This window comes from Harpia harpyja, chromosome 4 (assembly GCF_026419915.1).
Source record: "Harpia harpyja isolate bHarHar1 chromosome 4, bHarHar1 primary haplotype, whole genome shotgun sequence".
In the NCBI taxonomy this organism is placed as follows: domain Eukaryota; kingdom Metazoa; phylum Chordata; class Aves; order Accipitriformes; family Accipitridae; genus Harpia; species Harpia harpyja.
This window is the reverse complement of record NC_068943.1, coordinates 2,943,742-2,955,741: the sequence shown is the minus strand read 5'-3', so window position 1 is coordinate 2,955,741 and position 12,000 is coordinate 2,943,742. Positions and strand designations below refer to the sequence as shown.

General features: G+C 42.9%; 1 long non-coding RNA gene across 1 annotated transcript; it reads left to right on the top strand.

The window, feature by feature from the left end:
- The first annotated feature begins 5,940 nt into the window (after nucleotides 1-5,940).
- On the top strand, nucleotides 5,941-11,469 carry LOC128141129 (uncharacterized). Its single transcript, XR_008234917.1, has 2 exons — nucleotides 5,941-7,088; nucleotides 9,267-11,469. It is a non-coding gene; the product is annotated as an uncharacterized LOC128141129 (long non-coding RNA).
- The last annotated feature ends 531 nt before the right edge of the window (nucleotides 11,470-12,000 follow it).

Sequence of the window (12,000 nt, the reverse complement as noted above, 5' to 3'; positions counted from 1 at the left end):
TTTTTTATGATTCTGTTTGTAATTGAGCATGAGAGACCTTCAAGTCCCTTGCAGGCTAGAGAAGAAAACCCAGCTCACAGGCTGATATCCAGGCAGAGCTTTACCACCCCTGCTGTAGCAGGCCATTGCTCTAGCCATATGAGGGCTCTGGGAGCTGTCAGTCTTTAACTTTTTAGCTCCTGTTTGTATTCTCTCCAGGAGTTTTTTGTCAGGAAATTGTCAGTTTTATTGTCAGATTTGAGCATTTTTTTGTCATGACTTCCAGAACATAGTAGTGTTTGTACCTCTTCTTAGGACAGATGCATGTTACTTACTCTGCTGCCTGGCACAAGTATGGGGCAGAACTATGATAAATGACTGGTGTAACTGGAATGTACTCTTGCTCCCAGCCGAACATTTGGTTTTCTTGGGACAAAGGTGCCCAGCGTTAGAGATGAAGTGTTGCAGAGAGGAGGGCCTGAGCTGCCAAGCTTTCCCGGTGGGAGCTGGGGATCCTATGTGTGAAAGGAGGTGGTGAAGAGGATTTTGGGGGAGGACGGATGAAGATGTGGCAGGAGGGATCTGGAGTTGGAGGGAGGATTGCGGAGAAAAGGTAGCTGTAGGGAGAAGGTGAGATGGAGGAAGAGAAAGAGAAGAGGTAGTAACAGTGAGACTGACTTCAAAAAGGGTTAGGAACCATAGCACAAGCGTAGACCATCTTTCTTGCTACTGACTGTAAGGGGGGCATCCTTGGTGAGCCACAGAGGATGACTCTGTGATAATGCTAGAGCAATCTCTATGTCTTAGCCCATGACAGCAAAATGAGAAGAAAGGAATCCCAGTACATTGACTCTACTTTCAGGCTCTCCTGCTGGGAGATCACATGTGAGGTTCTGGCTTGAAGATTAGTAATGAAAATCTCCTAATCCTCATCAGTTAGTTTCCTGTGACAAGGTTTGTATGTAGAGGTACCATCTTTTATTGGATCAACCAGTATAGCGAGAAAATTAGCCTCTATGACAGCTGGTATGGGTATTGCCTCTACTTACAGATGTTGTTATGCTTATGTCCTTACATCATTACAGCTGTAGAAAAACATACCTACAGAATGGAAATATTTTTTTTCCACACTGTAATAGAAATAGTTCCGTTTAAGTGAATAAAGAAACAAACATGGATCTCTGCCATTTCTAGATTTCCTCTCCCTGCTTCCTTCCTCCTAACTCGCTTGCAACCGTCAAATCCACTGCAATTGAAACTCTAATCCTTGCATCCCAAAGAGCATCTGTGTTTACAAATGTTTCATGGATAAATGGATTGACACTGTAATTAACGGGTAACAGCAAAAATATCTTGTGAACCCCAAAGTGATGAAGGCTAAAGAGGAAAAGGAACACTACAGCAAAGTAGTTAAGTGCGATCACTTTTAAATAGCAGTTCTGCTGATTAGCCCTCCTATTTGAGCTGCAGGCTGTCCCCTGCTGAGCTCCTGCTGAAGTCAACAGGAGACGTGTTTGTAGAATGGATTCAGGATTGGGCCCTTCAGGCCCAACAGCTTGTTAATATTTACTGTAACGTAACATTAGTCCTCTTTCTCACAAGTCTTGTCTAGCACCGCTGTGTGAAGCTGCCTGGGAAAGCTCTAGTGACTGGCTGCTCTATTGTACAGCCACCTTTTGTCCTCTGGTATGATGGGCAGGTTATTAGCCGTGCCCAATGGAGGGTGAGGTTGTATGTGGCATTTGCCTATGGAGTTTATTTCTGCTCTTTAAGAACATGTCTCACACAAATGTCAAGTATTACTGACTCCTGAAGTCAGTCATAATTTTAATAATCGCTTATTCTTTGTTCTAATATTTCAAATAAAGAACCAAGTTGTCATTCAGTGCATTATGTTGCTAATGCACATGGCATTTGTATCTGTAGTTTGTGAAAGGCGGAGCGAAAAAAAGGTCAGTTAAATTTGTGGGCGAAAGAGCTCCACCTATGAGGAATGCCAGAGAGGCTGCCTAAGCTGGTAGGCTTTTAACAGTGTCTTACAGAGTGTTATGGTAATCATACTCATTGAAGAGATAAATTGGGTTGTATGGTATGGGTTCAATCAATTCCTTGGATTTTCCGTATTCCAACATAAAAATAATTTATTGAGCAAAAATATATTTAACTAACTTGACAGAACTTGTTAGATTTTCCACAAACAATATGTTTTCAGGAAGGGTTCTTTTTGTATAAAGTATATATAAAATCATTACAGTGATTTAGTTTGCTGCTTATTATACAATATCTCCATCAAGGTCTTTTACAAATCATTGCTTTTCCTTCTCGGAATTAAAGTAACAAACACTTCAACACTGTATGGTTTCCAAATGGTCATATCAAGATTTTGGCCCTGTCTTGTTGAATTGTGATGTTGCAGCTCTGAGTGATTTGGTTTCATTTGCATTATTAAATCCACCAATTTGGGCTTTTGCATCTTATAACAGCTGTAAGAAAAAGCCGTAGCTGCTGAACATTTAGAAAAAGCATTCAAATAACAGTACAGATCTACTGTGCAAGCTTCATTTTCATTTAGAAGCAGTAATGGATGCCCAGCCTAAGAAATGCAACTGCCAAAAAATACTCAAATAACTACTCGTGGCACAAATGGCAGTTGAATGATGAACAACTTATATTAGCTATTAAACAAGCACAAGTCAGTGTTAGGTGAGCAAAGAAGACTAGCTCTCACACGTGTCCTCCTTAATGGTGATTGGCATTAAAGATCCGTTGAGTACGTCGGCACAGGTGACGCAACCATCTGAAGAAATAGTACATTTACCAAACAACAGAGGATCCTGAAGCCTGAATGGGTTTAGAAGACCCAGGTTCAGCTAACACCCTTTGACCTGAAAGGTGCAGGATTTTTGTCCACTCATAGCCACCGATACTGCACTGGTAACCACGAGGTGATCTCAGATAACTTCAGTGAGAAAGAAAGACCGATAGATGCTGTCAAGATGTCATTGCTCCACTGGTGTACTTCAGAAATTGATATGTTCATTCTTATAATAGCTCTGTGATGTCAGGGAAATACTGTTACACAGGTGTAAAGCAAAGAGGGAACTGAGCTAAATGTCAAGTGATTTAACCTCTGTCACAGTGGAGAGTCCAGTACTAAAGTCCTTTCACAGTAAAAATAACATTTCCTGTGCTCCATCTTGTTTGAGTCTGCTCACATTAAGGAAAAATTTAAATTAATTTTATTATTTCATCAGGAAAAAAGAAATTTCTATGCCACTCTGTAAATAAATTATAAAATGCCTAAGAGTATAAGTACTCAGCAATAGGCAAGAATAAAATCTCAAATTTCCCTTTCACATAGTTATGCCGACCAACCATACAATACACAGACTGCATGGGCTACTGTGGAATTTCAGAATTGTTCAGGTTGGAAGGCACCTCTGAAGGTTACCTAGTCCTACCTCCTGCTCAGATCTGGGCCAGATTCAAAGGCTGAACAGATTGCTCAGATTCTCCAGTTGGTATATGAAAGTCTCCAAGAAAGGAGATTCCACAACGTATCTGAGCAGCCTGTTAATTTCAGTCTCGCCCCCATATCCAGCTGGAATTTCTCTTGCTGTAACTGGGCATCTGTCTTTTGTCATTTTGCAGTGCGCCTCTGGCTTCATCTTCTCTAGAACCCTCTCGTTAGGTAGTAGAAGGCAGCCATTAGATCCACCCCTAAGCTTCCCTTCAGACCAAACCAACCCAGTACTCTCAGCCTCTGCTTCCTCCAGCCCCTTAACCACTTCAGTCCTCCTTCTCTGCATTCTCTGGAGTTTATTAAGATCCCTTTTACTAGTGGCTCCACTGGTCAGCTCACGGCCTGTGCTATTGCTTGGTGTTCTTCTGTTGGACTTCATGCGGATTTTGGTAGCCTATTCCTTCAGCCTCTCAAAGTCCATCTGAGCACCAGCTCTGCCCTTACCCCAGTTTGGTGTCTTAACAGCATTTCATTTCAATGTATTTAATCCGTTGTCCAGGTCACCGGTGGAAACGTTTAATCAGTCGCTGCCCTGAGCTCACCTGCATCACTCCTGCAGGCTGCTAGCTGGGCTTTGAACTTTTTCTCACTACCTTTTGAGTCTCATGGTCCACTCGGTTTTTTAACCACTTCATAGTCCATTCATCCTGTCTGCGTCTCTACAATGGAGCTACAAAGCCTCTATAGGAAAAATGTGATAAAATTTATGAAAGAAAAAGCAAATTATATCCATTGTGCTCTGCTTATCCACAGGAACAGTCATAGCTAACAGTTTGTTTAGGTCCTTAGCAAATTTGTACTGGCTGTTTGCAAACATATGTGCCTGGAGGTGTCTTCCAGGAGGGTTTGTTGCATAGTCTTCTTGGAGACTGGGATGAAGCAGACTGGACTGTAGTCCTCCTGAGCCTCTCTCCAGTTCTTTTGGAATATGGGCTAATTTTGCCTTTTTCTAGCCACTGGGAGCTGTCTCTGACCGCCACCTTTCAGAGTTGATAGAGAGCAATCTTACAGTGGCATCAGCCAGCTCCCTTGGCATTCTCAGAAGCGTTCTGCCCCGTCCCATGGACTTCTGTATGCTTGGTTTACGTAAGTGGGCCCCAACTTGATTGTCCTACCCTACTACTACCTATTTCACCAAACCCTGTCACTGAACAGAGGGAGGTGGAAATCCTGAGAGCTGACCTTGCCAGTAAAGACCAAGGCAAAGAAGGAAGGGATTAGCTCAGCCTTTTTCATGTCCTTTGTCATTCAATTTCCTGGCCCATTCGGCAGTGGAGTCACATTTTCAATTGTCTTCCTTTTGCTGTTGATGTACCTATAAAACCCTTCACATCTGTATCTTCTAATCCAGCTGAGCCTTGGCTTTTCTAACTCCACCACTGCATGTTTGAGCAATGTCTCTGTATTCCTTCTGGGTAGCCCATCCCTGCTTCCACTTTCTGGGTACTTTTTTTTCCATTTTAGCTCAGTCAGGAGATATCCCTTTTCATAGGTGCTGGTTTTCTGCAGAGCTTGCTCAACTTTCTGCATGATGGGATAGACCAATCTTCTTTGAGGAGGTTGTTCCTGAAGATCAGTCAGCCTCTTGGCCCCTTTGCTCTTCAGGGCAGTCCACAATGAGATCCCATCTACTGGTTCCTTAAGCAGTCTGAAGTTTCCTCTCTTGATATCTAATGTCTTTATTTTGCTACTTGCCTTCTTCACTTTTCTCTGAATCTTCAACCACCATCTCAGGGTTGCTGTAGCCAGTGCAGCCACAGGCTATCATATCCCTAACCATTATTTACGAGTAGCAGATTCAGCAGAGCACTTTCCCTATCTGGCCAGTCCAGCATCTGCATCAAAAAAAAAAATGACCCCAAGTGTCGTGGTTTAACCCCAGCCAGCAACTAAACACCACGCAGCCGCTCACTCACTCCCCCCCCACCCAGTGGGATGGGGGAGAAAATCGGGAAAAAGAAGCAAAACCCGTGGGTTGAGATAAGAACGGTTTAATAGAACAGAAAAGAAGAAACTAATAATGATAATGATAACACTAATAAAATGACAACGGCAATAATGAAAGGATTGGAATGTACAAATGATGCGCAGTGCAATTGCTCACCACCCGCCGACCGACACCCAGCCAGTCCCCGAGCGGCGATTCCCCGCCCCCCCTTCCCAGTTCCTATACTGGACATGACGTCACATGGTATGGAATACCCTGTTGGCCAGTTTGGGTCAGGTGCCCTGGCTGTGTCCTGTGCCAACTTCTTGTGCCCCTCCAGCTTTCTCGCTGGCTGGGCATGAGAAGCTGAAAAATCCTTGACATTAGTCTAAACACTACTGAGCAACAACTGAAAACATCAGTGTTATCAACATTCTTCACATACTGAACTCAAAACATAGCACCGTACCAGCTACTAGGAAGACAGTTAACTCTATCCCAGCTGAAACTAGGACACCAAGGCACTCCAGAAACCTCCTGAATTGCTTGCAGCATTGCAAGTTGTCCTTCCAACATACTTCAAAGTTGGTTAAAGTCCTTCGTGAGAACCAGGGACCATGATCCCGATGGTTCCTCAGACTGTTTAAAGAAGACTTGTCCACTACCTTGTCTCTACCAGATGTCCCTGTTGGTCTCCCCTCTGATCTTCTGCATGAGCTCTTGGCTAGCCCATTGCCTCATCGATAGCAGGGTGCCAGGCATTTGAACCTCTTCCTCACATAGAGCGCAAATCCCCCCTCGTCTTTGTCCTTTCTTCCTGTCCTTCTGAAAGACCTGTAGATGACAGCACTGCAGTTGTGCTATTTATCTGAAAGACAAGGCTCTAAAATATACCAATGTGACTCTATTACTATCTCTGAGGAAGCATGGTAATTGGAAATCGAGAGACAAGTAAATCAGGATTACTTAAGAGATGCTGCAGACTCTTAGTCGCTGCCCAGACATAAAGTCCAAATGCACTGAAATCCTGAGCGCTCATGTTCTAGGAGGTCCTTAATTAGATGAGTTTTCTACAGAACATTATTCATCGATTGTTAGAGATGATTAATCTCTAGTATCAGAGTATTGCATATTGGATCACCCAGATTATATATTATCGGATTATTATTATTATTATTATTATTACAAATTAGCTATAGGCCATCTATCCTCTGTGTTATTGACTCTACTCATATTCCTTTCAGGCTTGAAAGCAGTTCATGAAAACCGAAAATGTTGTTGCTCTCATGATGCCCGTGATTATTACACCCATGTGCGCGGCAACGACTGTTGCACTCCGAGGTGCTCAGCCTTGGCAGCAGAGTAAAAGGGTCATTAGATATTGGCTGTGTTCCTGCCAGGAGTCAATCAGCTTATAGTAGCATTAGGACTCCTGTATTAATTGGTAGAAGTGTATGGACACTCTGGGTAACTGAACAGATTTCTTGATGGCGGAGACCATCTTTGTTTGGAACACGTTTTCTCGTGATTTCTTCTACTGATCTCTCAAAAGAAAATTGGTACCGATGTTCCCCAAGTGGCCTGAACAATCAAAAAACATGGTCCTGATGACCTGACAGTGAAACCCTGGAAGGCTCTGCTGTTGTCCTGCTGTAAAAGGTAAGAAAGACACATGGCTCCATTCCAGGTTATTGAATCTTGGACAGTGTTGCTTTGATTTACAATGGGAAGACACAGACGGAGATAGATGGTAAGTCTGATTTAGAAGATCAGAGACTACAAGCAGAAAGAATACTTTCTTGCCCATTTCTGCCTGATATAGACGACTGTAAAAATATTTTAAAGTGCACTCCATAAGCACAGTCTGCCTCTTTCCAGACTGGAGTCTTTCTTCAAAGAAAGGAGGTTTTGGGGGAGAGTTTTGGTCTGAATCAAGATGAAAAGCCTCACAGTTTCAGAGTCATCTGGGATCTGGGTGGTGAGAGTGAATGTCTGAGGAGCCCTGTTAGTGCCCTGTCTCCCAAGATGGGTGGTACCCAAAACTCTAGCACAGATGCCTGAAAGACTTTGGCTCAGCCTACACGGTGAATAGAGACTCTTTGACTTTTGAAATCTGGTTTTCCTAGCAGCATGGTAGGCAAAAAAATTATTTCAGTTAAAGTGTGCTTGTTGAAACTGCTCTGTTCTGCAAAACCAGCGTTTTATACCATAGGCTAACTTTGTCAGAAAAGTCCCAGCAAATTCCAGTTAGGAAAATGCAGTGGGAAAATATCTGTTGAAAAAGCTGTGCAGAAGGTTGCAGAGATAAGAAATCATACGGAAATTAACACTGAGCTCTGTAAAATGGCCCAGCTTTATTCAATACTTGTTTTCAGTCTAGTGCCCATTTTTCAGTAATGCCTAAGTCAAGCATGTAAGTTAGGAGAACTTAATTTCACCTTGTTTTTATTTGTTAGATTTCTCTTAGTCCTTAAAATAATTTACTCAACCAGTTCCTTTGATAATTAGTCTTTTCTTCCCAGAGCACCTTCTCTGCAGGTAACACAGCACTTAGAGAGAAGCCCCTGATATTAGAGTGTGGACACATATTTAGCTAACGGTCGCAAGAGCATTCCAGACGCCTTTAGAAGGCCTTGAACAGAATAAACAAGAAGACAAAAAAAAGATACCAATTAGAAGAACACAGGTACGCATTCCACGATAAAGGGAACTTGGCACAAAGAACCTCAATTCGGCAGTTTATCTTGACCAATTAGACTGAGACAAGTTTCGCATGTTTTAGTTATTATAACCAATTATGCCTTATGTTTATGCGCGTGTACAGTGTTGATATAACCAATCATTAAGTGTAACTAGGCGCGTGGACAACGCGTGAATAACGTGTGTAACCAATAGTAAAATAGCTAAACGCATGTACGGATGTAACCAATGTATAAAAATGATGTCTGATGCTCTAGTAAAGGGTCTTCAACTATGATCATATTGATCTGTCGTTGAGTCCATTATTATGCTCCCGCATTAGAGGGAGTTCAGTCTGCTGTGGTCCATAAGCGAAGTACCAGATCACCAGAGGAGCTGCAGATTCCTTATTCATATAAAATAGATCATCCCTTGAAGCTGCGGCCGTTCCAAAGATGCACATACCAACAATTCTGTTGTTAAAGCATCTTTGAAACCTGACGTACATTTGGCAGTTGATGTTTCTGCCATCAACACAGTTCTGCTTTTTTCCCAGCATACTGACAAGTGTTTTGACTACTTAGTGATGTTTGTGAGGCTTTCACTGCATTACATATAGGCTTTGGATATATGGCAACTGCTGATTAACTAGTACTACATGTGGTGCTGCAAGCCCCATTGGATGCAGCCAACACCTTCAGTCTACATATTTGCTCCTACTGTGATACTTGAATTTTCTTGACTGGATCCTTCCAGTCTTCCAAAATGTGTGAAGCTAACGACTCATTTTTCAGTAAGCAACCCATTTAATTTTCACATGAGGAAGGCTTGTGCTCCACAGAGAACTTCCATTCAACATTTGTATCTCCAGACAACCTTATTTTACTTCAGCTGACCTGATCCCTAGACCACCTCAGGCCTTTTATGCTTCCTTATCTTTGTCTTCCCAAAGCCATTCCTCTCCTCTCCTCTCCCTCTTTCTGACATCATGATCTTCTGTGATACAATTTTTTTGGAGTGCAAGCATCTAGGTATTCCTACGCCTGAGAACTAATTATCACAGAGAAATGCTACACTTGGCATAGCATCCCAAGGTTGCACAATGCCATTTGTGTCTCTGCTGAATCCAAAACCCTGTTCTCCTGTCTATTTTTACAGGGATTCTTCTTACGAGGGCTCTCTGCAACAGGAGGGCAATACCTCCCTTGGTGTGCAAGAAGTCTCACTTGATTTTGTCGCAGTATTTGGAGTTCATGTCACCCTTCTGCTGTTCCTTGCCGTCCAGGTTGACAGTGGCAGGTGTCTCTTCCTTCAGCCAGAAAGTTCTTTCCAACCGGCTAACAGCCTGTGCTCTCCTGTGAAATGCAATCCCCATATAAATGTGCTGAAGCTCCGGGAAGTAAGAAACGGGAATTGTGCCATCTTTTTGCATGTTCAGGGCCACCTTGTGTCAATGGAGATGCACAGCACCAGCACAGTCTAAGCCTTCCCTCCCAGTGGTCAGGGATCCATCCTTACAGGACACCAATACATTGAACAGTGGCTACATCTATCACCAGTATATTTTCCCAAAGCCAAGAGCACGGCTGTGATGGGGCTGAACGGTGAATGGAAAGGTTGTGATAACATCTTGCGAGCATTGGGTGTAAGGTGGGCTTTTCCTAATGGGAGAATAAGACTGTTCAGGAAGACCCTGGTTGTACCTGTCTACAGCTGAAAGATCTTGAGGACTGGCCATTTTGATGCAAAGGTGGGACAAGATCCTTGGAAAACCAGTTGTGAGAATTAGAAGTGGACTCTGTCACTGTGAAAGCAACTTAACTGCCTCCCATTTTGGCATTTATAGGCTGCTACAAGGGGCTTTGTGATATTACCGGAACGTGTCAGTTTGATGCTGCCTCTGTTGCATTTGTCCTTCAGTCCGTTATTCAACCAAGAGCCCCCTCATCTCTCAGGGGTGTGCGATGCTGGGACTCACCTGCACGGTGAATGAAACTGTAGGCAAGCTCTTGAAGCAGAATGAAGTAATATCTACCCCTTGTAAAGATGTAATCTCAGTAGGTACTCTGATACTTGTCCTATCAAGGCCCAGAAGGATTCCCTGGAAATCTGGTGTTGAGATGGAGGGACATGAAACAATGCTTTTATGGCTGCAGGTACTTCTGTGGAGGGGAGTGGGAGCCTGTGGATCTCCCTACAGGTATTGCAGAAGAGAAAAAAAAATTGTGCTACCTCTGCTTGTGACTACACATGTGAACGCAGTAGCACCACATTGAAAAGGATCAGTTAGAGATGCTTTTCCATGACTTGATCTCATCGTAAGACCACACTTTTTTCATTTTTGCCTTTAGCAGTCAGACTACTGGCTGTACTGGCATAGGTCCTTGAAAACCATTAGCCTGATAGTATTTTAGTAGCTTGGAAACCATAATGAAGAGTGCCACCTACAAAAAATTAGTGCTGGATAAGATGGTAGCTCCCATCTCAAGCCAAGTCTGAGGAGGTTGAACTTACTGGCTTGGCAAAGTGTGTGCACGTAGTACGTGGCAGGGGCCGTTAACAGAATAGAATTTGCCGTACTGTGGACTATATAAGGGACTACACCATTACATCCCTTCTCCCACGGAAGTTCAGCTGTCCAACATGGGGAAGGTTTATCACCTGGACGAAGCTGTTGCACTCATCAGAAGCTGAAATACATGAAGTTGTTGAACTGCAGTATCAGAATATATGTATAGCTGCTTAGTGTACACATTTCTGCATTCTTCTTCTGCCACTTATTAGCTGTTAATTCTTCTAACTTAAATTTCACTTTTCCATATTTTACAATATTTGACTTTTTTTTTTGTAACTTGTGATGTTTTTCATGTTTGATAAAGAAACATGAAATTTGTTCCACTAAACTCGAAATGCAGAGACGCTACCAGAAGGATTTATAGATAGATAAACAAGCCTTGTTTAATTAAAGGCATACCAGCTAAAGAAATGGCCAGACAATGAATTCTTTAAACTTCTCTCTTGTTACTTAATTCGAGATAACATAGTTCGTTAGTCTTCAGCTTTGATCCAGAAGCACACGGATTCAATTTCTGTCTCCCTTTCCAGACCCACCCGTCACACATAGATAATAATCAGGGATAGTTTTACCTTTCCTAAACTAAGTTTAGAAGCGTGAAAGGCTCATGGTGGCCACTGGAGGTCACTGTAGCTCTACAAAAAAAAAAAAAAAAAAAAAAAAAAAAGACCTATTGATGAACAACTGACTAGAGAAAGGTTTAAAGACTGAGCATTCTGGGAATTTCTGTATTTATGGTGTGAAGACTGTGGGATAAACCCAATAAAATCCTATTGCAAAATGTGACATATTTTGTACATATTTTTTAAAATTGTGCATGTTTAGGATTTATTTTGAGCAAATAGCGTAGGAGTCCACTTCCCACACGCTCCTTCTCTACATGCTGTGAAGCTTTCAAGTGCTCGGTCTGAGAGAGGAGGCACAAGGCTAGTGCCCGTCCTCTCATCTTTACATAGGGAAGGGATTTTCCTATCAAGAAGTATTTCCAGCCTCATGTGACTCTTTTCTGATTCCTTTGCTTCCCTTGGCTGAACACCTCTCTGGGAGACCTAAACCATGAGGATGTAGGAAATACAGATTATTGTTTTTTGTAATTTCTTGGAATCGTGCCTTTGTCCTTCTCTGTCCTCTCCAGACAGCGAAGTGCCACATCTGCCTTCCAGCAAGCACGTGATGTTTTCAGCCCCAGCAAGCCCTGCGGCACCCAGGATCTTGGGGCAGGACCCAAAACCAGCTCTCGTTCCTCCTGGTTATTGATGCACGAGCAAGCGTGGCTACGACTGCTTACAGCTGCTGTGTCACTGAACTGCCTTGACA